Source organism: Myotis brandtii, unplaced genomic scaffold (genome assembly GCF_000412655.1).
Source record: "Myotis brandtii unplaced genomic scaffold, ASM41265v1 scaffold455, whole genome shotgun sequence".
Taxonomy (NCBI): domain Eukaryota; kingdom Metazoa; phylum Chordata; class Mammalia; order Chiroptera; family Vespertilionidae; genus Myotis; species Myotis brandtii.
The window spans coordinates 1,817,018-1,827,894 of NW_005367384.1; positions in this window are offsets into that span (position 1 = coordinate 1,817,018).

Consider the following 10,877-nt stretch of genomic DNA (forward strand, 5'->3'; position numbering starts at 1 on the left):
GAAAGGGGGGAGGGAGACTGGAGAGAGCAGCCTAATCTCCATAGCAATTGTCCATTTCTAGAGAGCTCTTGAGCCCTAAGAAATGGATGGAGAGAACAGATCAAGAATTCCTCAGCCTTGTTTGGTTAAAATGCAGTTTTGTTGTCTTTTTTTTTTTAATTGATATCTTTATTATGTTGAGCTTTCCGATCCATGAACATAGTTTCCCTCTCCATTTATTTAGAGCTTCTTTATTTCTTTCAACATGATTTTGTAGTTTTGTTTGTTTTGTTAATCCTCACCCTAGGATATTTTCCCATAGATTTTTAGAGAGTGGAAGAGAGGAAGAGAGACAGAGTGAGAGAAACATCGACATGAAAAAGACACATCGATTGGTTGTCTCCCACATGCACCCTGACCAGGCTGGGGATTGAATCTGTGACCAAGGTACATGCCCTTGACCGAAATCGAACCTGGGACCCTTCAGTCCATGGGCCAACGTTCTATCCACTGAGCCAAACCGGCTAGCCCTATTGTTTGTCTTTTTAGGAAATAGCCTCTTCCAGGTACAGTCTTAGGGGATGATGGCATTAGTGAATGCATTCATTTATTCATTCATTTAGATAGGATTTTCAGGGGAGGCCTTCCTAAGATATTTGAACTGAGACCTCAATGATTCAGAAGAATAAGCTGTCAAGTAAGTAATCCTATATAATAAAAAGCGTAGTATGCACATTGTTCCCTCGACCAGGAGTTCTCCCCGGGAGTTCGACCAGGGGGTGGGGCTGACCGGGGAAAGGGAGGGAGTGCCTGGCTGACAGCTGAATTTCGTGCACTGGGCCTTTAGTGTTAACATTAAAAAAAAACGTTCAACCTGTAAAGAATTTTTTTAAATGGAGGGTTTGAGTTTAGGTGTATGTTCTATATGACAACTGGAAATGTACAAATGCCCCAATTTAGGGGATTGTTGATTAATCATGAAGTGTCTAATTTTAGCATTATTTTTTATTTTTTAAATTTATTGATTAAGTTATTACATATGTGTCCTTATCCCCACATTACCCCCTATTGGGGGGGAGTAACTCATGCCCTCACCCCCCTGTTCTCCGTGTCCATTGGTTAGGCCTATATGCTTGCATATAAGTCCGTCCGTTGATCTCTATGTACTTTTTAAAAAATAGGCTTTTACATTGGTCACAGGGGGCAGCCAAGGAGCTGATCCAGACAGCGGGCATCCTGTGCCCCTGAAGGTCCCGTGTGTGGAGAGGACGCAGGGCTCCCGTTGCACCATGTGCTGGTCCGTTCATGCCGTGGGCCCGGCCAGCGCAGGTCCTTAAGTGCTGGGAGAACCGCACTCAGCACGGCTGGTGCTGCCTGCCCCGAGGGTCCCTGCTCTTTTGGGGTCTGCACTTGCTCTGCTCTTGGCCCCTCACTGCGTGTGGGGGTGCAGGGATGCGGGGTCGTTGGCTTTATATATTTAAATGCCATTTAACAAAGAAAAATCAACCAAAAAAATGAGTTCGCGTGTCACCTTGCAGTTCAACAAATAGAGGCCTAATGAGTGAATGGGTGGAGTTTGGGTGTCATAGGTTCAGCATCACTGCTCTAAGGGATATGTTTTTTATTGATTTGAGAGAGAGAGAGAGTGAGAGAAACATTGATGTGAGAGAGAAACATGGATCGGTTGCCTCTTATACACACACTCGGACCATGGATAGAACCCACAGCCTGGGTATGTGTGCTGACCAGGAACTGAACCATGACCCTTCGATGCACAAGATGACGCTCCAACCAACTGAACCACATCTGACAGGGCAAAAAAACATTTTTTTCATGTTTTTATTAATTTAGAAAGAGGAAGGAGAAAGAGAGAGAGAGATAGAAACATCAATCAGCTGCCTCCTACACGTCCCCCCTGCCCCCCCTCCCCACACACACACCAGGGATTGAGCTCACAACCCCAGCATGTGCCCTGACTAGGAATTGAACCCATGACCACTTGGTGCATGGGGTGATGCTCAACCAAATGAGTTACACCGGCTGCTGGGCAGGGCAAATTTTTTAAATCAATTTTAGGGAGAGAAAGGAAATGGGGGGTGGGAGTGGGGAGAGAAACATAGATGTGAGAGAGAAACTCAATGTGACCTGACCAGAAGTCAAACCCGCAGCCTTCTGGTGAACTGGATGATGCTCCAACCATCTGAGCCACCTGGCCAGGCCACCTCCATACTTCTTCTTTTGTGAAAAAATAAACACAATTGGTTTAAGCCATCAGCAGTCAGATGTCCTGTTTCTTGGAGCCAAAAGCCGTTTGACCCATATATGACTCAAGGCTTTGCACATGCTGTCCCCTCTTTCTAAAATGCTATTCTCCTCTCTTCCTAACCTTCAGATCTCAGCTCAGTGCCACTTAAAAAAGAATTGATTGATTTTGAGAGAGAGAGATGAAGAATGAGAGAGAGAGAGGGAAACATCGATTTATTGTTCCATTTATTTATGCACTCACTGGTTGATTCTTGCATGTGCCCCAACCAGGGATGGAACCCACACCGTTGGTGAATTGAGACAGTGTGCTAACAGCTAAGCTACCCAACCAGCACCTCAAGTGCCACTTTCTTGGGGAAGTGCTCTGACCAAGTCCAACCCCCCTTGACCCACTCTCACACTCCAGTTCCCCTTCCTTAGTAACACCTGCCATGATGGCAACATTACATTTCTTCATGTGAGATTATGTGACTGTCTTTTCCCCACCATAAGGTCTTGAGAGCAGGGACTGTATTTCTATTTGCTTAGTGTTGTACCTTCAGAATCTATCACTGTCAATATGAGTAGAATGAATAAATGAATGAATGAATGAATGAATGAATGTCAAATAGTCCCATTTCTGAGGCATGTGTTCATTCAGATTAGGATAGAATAGAGTCTGGCACATCATTGCAGTTCAACAAATAGAGGCCTAATGAGTGAATGGGTGGATGGCGGGCAATACAAGATGAAAAAAAGCAGCCCCTGTGTGCATGCAGCTTCGAACCTGAGAGAAGAGGCAGATCCCAGAGCCTTTTATTGGGGCATGTGCATTGGTCAAGGCACCTGCAAGGTGTGAAGGGAGCTCAGGGAAGCAGCCTTTAAGCCAGACTGGTTGGGAGTGAGGGCAGCTGTTTCAGGTAAACTGAGCTAGCGGCTACCCTTGCCACAGATTGCAGAACACAGGTGTGACACAGAGAGCCAGGATGGTGTGGGAAGGAAGCTGGCAGTAGTTCTTTTTAAAATATTTTTTTAAAAATGTTTTTATTTTGGAGAGGAAGGGGAGGGAGAGAGAGATAGAAACATCAATGATGAGAGAGAATCATTGATCGGCTGCCTCCTGCATGCCCTCCACTGGGGATTGAGCCTGCAAACCAGGCACATGCCCTTGACTGGAATCGAACCTGCGACCCTTCAGTCTGTAGGCTGATGCTCTATCCCAGTGGTTCTCAACCTTCTGGCCCTTTAAATACAGTTCCTCATGTTGTGACCCAACCATAAAATTATTTTCGTTGCTACTTCATAACTAATGTTGCTACTGTTATGAATCGTAATGTAAATATCTGATATGCAGGATGGTCTTAGGCGACCCCTGTGAAAGGGTCGTTCTACTGCCAAAGGGGTCGCGACCCACAGGTTGAGAACCGCTGCTCTATTCACTGAGCCAAGCCGGCCAGGGCAAGATGGAAAGTTTTATGCTCTGTGTATTATAACACAACCAAATACAATGGATTCAGCAGCATTTGGAAGAGGTAGGACACCCGGGGCTGAGTGCCAGCTGTGGGCAGCCCTGGGCAGCCAAAGCTGCACCCAGAGCCGGACAGCTCCTCAGGAAGGCAGCGGACGCCCGGAAAGAAGACCCAACACCCAGCAGTGCATTCAGCTGCCAAATAAGGAGGCGTGTGCGTTATAAATAGCTGCTAAGACTAGCCCAGGCTCGCCCGGACTTTAAGAGCAGCTCAGCTGTTAGCTGCCTGGGAGACTAGGCGTGGGGGCAATTGCTCAGTGTCTGCTCCCTCCTCACGAGCCACCTGTCGTGCCCAGGCTCCAGCCCCGCCCCCCTCACATCTGCCCAATGGCACCTGCAGCTGAAAGCCCTGGGACCTGGCCCCAACCAGACTTCTAGGCCACACTTCTTGGTGCTCCAGGAGTCAGTCAAGTCTGGGGTCAGAAGGGACCTCCCCTATTCTACAGATGGGATGACAGAAGGGCAGGAGGTGAGGAGATGTGACCTGCAGGCAGAGCTGCGTGAGGGTGCTCTGTGCCTCTCTCTCTCCCATACCCACTGCCTCCTGGGTGCCAGGGCCTCCGTGGGGACAGGTAAGAGTCTGGAGTGGTGACTGAAATAAATCTCTTCCCCCAGCTGAGGCTGTGACATTGTCAATGTGCCATTGCGATGACAACCTGCTGGGCGTGGCACATACTATGCAGAGGGGATGCTGACTTTTTTCTTTTTTTGGTGTGTGTGTATAAACATAAACACGACTGTGTGCCCTGGTTGGGTGGCTCAGTTGGTTGGGCGTCATCCCTTACACCAGAAGGTCCTGGGTTGGATTCCCAACCAAGGCACATACTCAGGTTGTGGGTTCGATCCCCAGTTGGGGTGCATACTGGAGGCAACCAATTGATGTTTCTCTCTCACATAGATGTTTACCCCTCTCTGTCTCCCTTCCCCTCTCTCTAAAATCAATAAACATGTCCTTAGGTGAGGATGAAAACAAACAAAGAAACAAACCAGAAGAGAATGCAGAAACAATGTGCACAGTCTAAATCAGCGGTTCTCAACCTGTGGGTCGCGACCCCTTTGGGGGTCGAAGGACCCTTTCACAGGGGTCGCCTAAGACCATCGGAAAACACATATATAATTACATTACGATTCATAACAGTAGCAAAATTACAGTTATGAAGTAGCAACGAAAATAATTTTATGGTTGGGGTCACCACAACATGAGGAACTGTATTAAAGGGTCGCGGCATTAGGAAGGTTGAGAACCACTGGTCTAAATGGAAGGGGGTCAGGATATGCCACTCCAAAATATGCCACTTAGACATAAAGATTTTGAGCTGAAGGCACCTGAGAATCAGCCAGGGCAGCAAGCGCTCTCTGTCCCCTCTCCTCCCTCCCCCATTTCTTTGTTAAATGAAAGCAGGGCACCCCTTTCCCTTATGAAGGTGCCCCTTCCTCCCACACCAGGAGGAGGAGAGAGCAACTTGTCCCTGGGGACGGAGTGTCCACACCAAGATGAGTCTGCACAACCGATTCCCACTGACATGGCCCTATCTTTCAGTAGCTCCCCTCATATATTTCCTAGTCATTTCCCCACAGTTCTATCGTTCACGCTTTTCTTTGTTAAAATCATATATAAGTCCTTGTACTTTAAATGACATTTTAAAATTTGAGATATTGTTTAGACACAATAATATGCACAGAGCTTAAGCAGTGTTCAATGGATTTTGACAATCATAAACAACCATGCGACCAACACCCAAACCAAGATCTTCTAGCCTCCCATTACCCCCATATGTCCCTTCCTGCTCCCTCTGGTCAGTTCTCTCATTCTAGTACCATAGTCACTATTGTTAATGTAAAAACATTCAAACCTGTAAAGAATTTTTGTCAGATTATTTGAGCCAAACTGTCGACAATTGCTGGGAAGCTGTATCTTAATGGATTAGGATTATGCTCCAGAGAATGGCGGTTTTTTCTCTGGTTTTATACATTGCAATCAAAGGAGGAGATGTAGGTGGGTTACATGAAATCCATTGGTGATAGATCAGAGAGACGGAAGAAACCTCTGGGATTTGATAAAAAGTAAAATAATAGACACATACTTAGGTGGGTATAAAATAGCCAACAGTCAACAATTAATATAATAACAATGAAGGAATTTGTGGTATCTGTCCTAGTGCCTAGGCACATTAGGTTGTGCCCTAAGGGGTTCAGAAAAAGGGAAGTTACAAATTACCCAGACATTTCAAGGATATCCTATATAATAAAGAGGTAATATGCAAATTGACCCTTACTCCATTACACCATCACAAGATGGCTGTGCCCACAGTGGAGGTGGGGTTCCCATAATGAGCTGTAATGAGCGATTAGCAGGGACCTGAGGCTGCATGACACCAGGCCAGGCCAGGGGACCTGAGGCTGCGCCCCTGCCCAACGGGGCTTGACGGGGGACCTGAGGCTGTGCCCCCTGCCTGGCACCGGGCTGGGGGACCTTCAGCTGTGCCTCCTGCCCAGCGGGGCTTGACGGGGGTGGGGCTAGCCAGGTCTGGGTCTCACACAAATAGCAATATTAAAATATTTCCCCTAATTAATTCCCTTTTAATGTGCACGAATTTCATGCACCGGGCCACTAGTGTTATCATAGATGCAAAAAGACAGATAGGCTCAGTTAAGGTAAAGGTTGACCTTGTCAGTGAAGATACCGGCCTAGAACATAACTGCCACCATAACTGCTTTTAGTTAAAGTTTAATTTCAGACCATCCTTTGCAGGTTACTTTAGGTCTCTGAGTTTGCAAGACTGCCATGCAGGCCTTCCCTTAGCCTGTCAGGTCAGCATGTGGCCCCTTTCGTCCACAGTATGAAAACTGTTACCATACATTAATTTTGTCTCCCTGCTCCCCACTCCCCTTTTTGGATTTTTGCATGAAAGGGATGGTGCGGTATGTATAGTTTTGTGTCTGTATTGTTCTCTGTCTGGCTTCTTTCACTCAGTGTTGTGAGTGAGGTTCTTCTAAGTCGTGGCCTGTGTCAGTGGTCCATTCCTTTCACTTGGTAAGTATTCCGCTGTGTGAATATGCCAGTCTGCTTACCTGTTCTTCTCCCTGATCCTCACATGTGTGAGTCACGTTCTTATTTTTACTATATTCCAATGTATCAAGCTTTTGCTTTATAGTTTGCCCCCCCCCTTTTTTTAAGGTAAGATTTCCTTCTTTTTTAAAAAATATTTTTTAAAAAATTGATTTCAGAGAGAGGAAGGGAGAGAGAGAGATAGAAACATCGATGAGGGAGAGACATTGATTGGCTGCCTCCTGCACGACCCCTACTGGGGATGGGGCCTGCCATCAGGCTTGTGCCCTGACTGGGAATTGAAGTGGTGACACTCAACCACTGAGCCATGCCGGCTGGGCTATTTATTTTTATTTTAAATTAAAATTTTTTTTCATTTCCCCCTTTACCTATTTTTTTCTGTATGTTTGTTGGTTGGTTTGAATTTTTATGAGTTTATCTGAGCCAAATTGATGACAGATGCGGGGAGCAAGATTTCAAATGCTCCCTAAAGTGTTGAATTTAGCTTTTTACATTTTAAAAAATATTTTAAATTGATTTTAGAGAGGAAGGGAGAGGGATAGAGAGATAGAAACATCAATGATGAGAATCATTAATCAGCTGCCTCCTGCACGCCCCCTACTGGGAATCGAGCCCACAACCCAGGCATGTGCCCTTGGCCGGAATCGAGCCCGGGACCCTTCAGTCCACAGGCCAATGCTCTATCCACTGAGCCAAACTGGCTAGGGCAAGCTTTTTACATTTTGACTTGTTTAACAAGCAGTTAAATGAGTACTTGCCAAGTTCTAACCACTTAAAAATATTAACTAATTTAAACCTCATAAAAACTCTACTCATTATTTCAATTTTACAGATGAGGAACCGGAGGCAGAGACGGTCAGGAACTAATGAGAGCCCCAAGCTGGTAAGGGTTCAGACCCAGCCAGGCTCCAGGCTAACAGCTGACACGCTCTGTGAGATACTTGGGATTAATCTGTATGCAAGGTCTGCAGCAGGGGCCCATTCTCTTCTTCTCCATATGCAACGTCCCATTCCCCAGTGCCAGGGACTGTGATTCGGGAACACTCTAAAGCAGCTTCGGAACAAGTCATTGTTCCTTCAGCATTAAAAACACAACCAGACCAGACCCTTAAGAGCACAGAATCTTCTAATCCAATCCCTGCCTTCCTTTCTCCCACCCTCTTATTATCTTCCTTAGGTTCTCTCCTTAATCTCAAATGCTTAAAGAAGCTTCGAAATTTATTCTCCAGAGTTTTATAGATCTTGCTCCCTGCCCTACACCATCAATTTGGCTCAACTAAATCTTACAAAAATTCTGTACATTGACAAAGACATACTTTGGGGGTCGAAGCTGAAGAGTCAGGAGTTGAAACAGAAATGCCTTGCAGTGGTGAAGCTAGCCTGTACCACGGTAGCCACATTCTCTGAGGAAGTGAGCTCAGGAGCCCAGAGGGAAGGGAGGATGGAGCTCTGGGGCAGGGGGAGGACAAGAGGGGGATGGCTGGCCTGCCTGGACTGAGAGAGAGAAAGGAGAGGAGAGAGAGGGGGAAGACCAGGTTTTAGCAAAATCCTGTCTGGCCTAAGCCTCCATTTGTCGTTTCTGAATCTCGGAGGAAGGACATTAAAGAATTCCTTCACAAATTTCTGGACCAGTTAATGCTCTTGTAACTGTAGCTTGTTGACTTAGTAGGAAGTACTTGTAGGATCCATACATGTGGCATGGAAGAAGTTGGCGTTTATCCTATAGAAATACATGTGTGAATCATGTCGTAAATTATATAAATGTCTCACACTATGCTGTACACCTGAAACTAATATAAAATAATATTAAATATCAACTACAATTGGGGGAAAAACTCTGAAAAAAAGCCACATGTCAACAGTATTTAAAAGACCACTTTAGTTTTTAATACTTAATATAAAGTCATATTAAACTGTTAAAACTTAAAACATGTGTGAATGATACACGTGCAGTGTTAAAATCATTGCACTAGAATATAAAAGCATTGCAACATTATTGCTGAGGGGTGTGTATGTGGTAACAGGTACATAACAAAAGGTGTATCACTTAAACCATTTCTTAAGGATGCGGTTCAGTTCAGTGGCATTAAGAACATTCACATTCTTGTGCAACCAGCACTGTTTTTTGTTTTTTATCTTTCATCTTTCTTTTTGGTGGGGAAGAGAGCAATAGTTTGACATGGCTAAAAAGTGCAGGATGGTGACAGTCTGGCAAGGTGCAGCATGGGCCTTCCCCCATCTGTCCCCAGGGGTGAACGTTCCCATCTTGAGATAGGGGGCAGCTCTTGGCTTCACTCTGCTTCCTCAGCCCGGTCTCCTCACAGAGCAGGGCTCTACTAGCCTCAGGGGCCACCTGGTGCCAGAACCAAGGGCGTGGGGCCATTGGACCCCACGCTGCTGGGAGGGACACTGACCCCCCTCACTCCGTGAGCCACCCTAGTAGCTGACCCTGGCTTGGGCACAGGGCTGCTTTGCCCTTTCTGTTCCAGCCCAGAACCTGCTTCCCCGGAGACCATAAAAACCAAGGCAGGGAGGGGAGAAAAGCAGCTTCTGCCAGAGAACCAAGCTAAAGTCTGGGCACCAGGGCTCCGGGCCAGGCCCTGCCAGCTGGTGCCCTGGCCTCCTGCCTCGGGGCTTGTCCCATCCTGCCACCACTGGAGCCCCACTGGAGAAGCCCTTTCACACCTGCCCAGGGGCCTGGTGAGACAGTGAAGGGTGGGTCTGTGTGAACCTGGAGTTGTCTGCCAGAAAAACCACCCAGTCCACATTCCGCCCATGTGGGTAAGGCAATTAGCTCTGTTGTGGAAAGGACACGTGCTGTGAGGTTTGGTGGCAGGATTTAACTATGTGCTCTTAGAATTATGGTTGGGCTGGGGAGGGGTGCGGCTCTCAGCAGAGGAGGGTAAAACGGGCAGGGAAGGAGTCCAGGACTGATCAAAGGTGAACCTGTTAGCTCTCTGGCCTGGTGCCGGGGAAGCTGGCGCCAGGCCTCTGGGATTGTAGCCAAAAAGAAGTTAGAGGTTGGCAGCTGAACCCCACCAAGAGCTGGGTGAGGACGAGGTGTGGTCCCTGGACAAGCCAGGGAGTGAAGTTAATTGGCCTTGACAGGTGCCAGCAGTTAAATGGCCCATCTCACCTGCCTTTTGCTTTTCTTACCAACCTTGGCTCCGCCCAGAGGCTCTCCTTCCTCTTCTGCCTGTTTCAGCCCCTCCCTTTCGCCCAAGGCTGCTCTGAACTCCGCTCACATCAACTCGCCTGGGAGTCACCAGCCAGCCTTGCCATCTGAGTTCACCCCCACAGCGACCTCTCCTCAGGACTTTTTTGGGCCTAATCAACTACTTTGGTACTATGTAAGGCAACTAACTAGAGTAATGGGACCTTAAACAAACAAAACAAAAAAACAACTGAGTGTGGCCGTTCTATGGCTCCTTGCACGCTTATATCCATTTCACTAATGTTTTTATTTAGGTAGTGCTGAATTCAGGACATGTGTGCAAAAGTCTTACTTATAAAATTTGGCCCTAACATCACTCTCTATCAATTCACCTGAAGGGAGAATTTGCATCTAAGGAAGGAAGGAGTCACCAAAGACAGGGTCCTACACATGTTTGGAGACATTGAGGGAACTTCCAGCCAAACCAGGGCTCTAGCGTCTTAGCCCCAGAGAAGTCAAGGTAGATCCCTGGAATCTGCTTTTCAAACTAGCATCCCAGGAAAATCCGATATAGGAGGTGCCAATCACCCCTGAGAAGCATGAGGGCCTCTCTGAGAGGTGTGGCTGGAAGGTGATGGATATAGCTGAGGAAGAAAGGGGGTGTCCCTTCAACATTGTGGGTGGGATATAAATTGGTCCCATAGAAAACAGCTCAATGGTTATTCAAATTTGTATTTTTTTAATAATTAATCAATACCTTTATTCCATAGCTAAAACTCCAGGTTTACAGCTTGTGATTTTTATTTTATTTTTTAAAATTTATTTTTTATTGAATTTATTGGGGTGACCTTGGTTAATAAAATTATATAGGTTTCAGCTCAGCTCCCACCCGGCCCACCCTC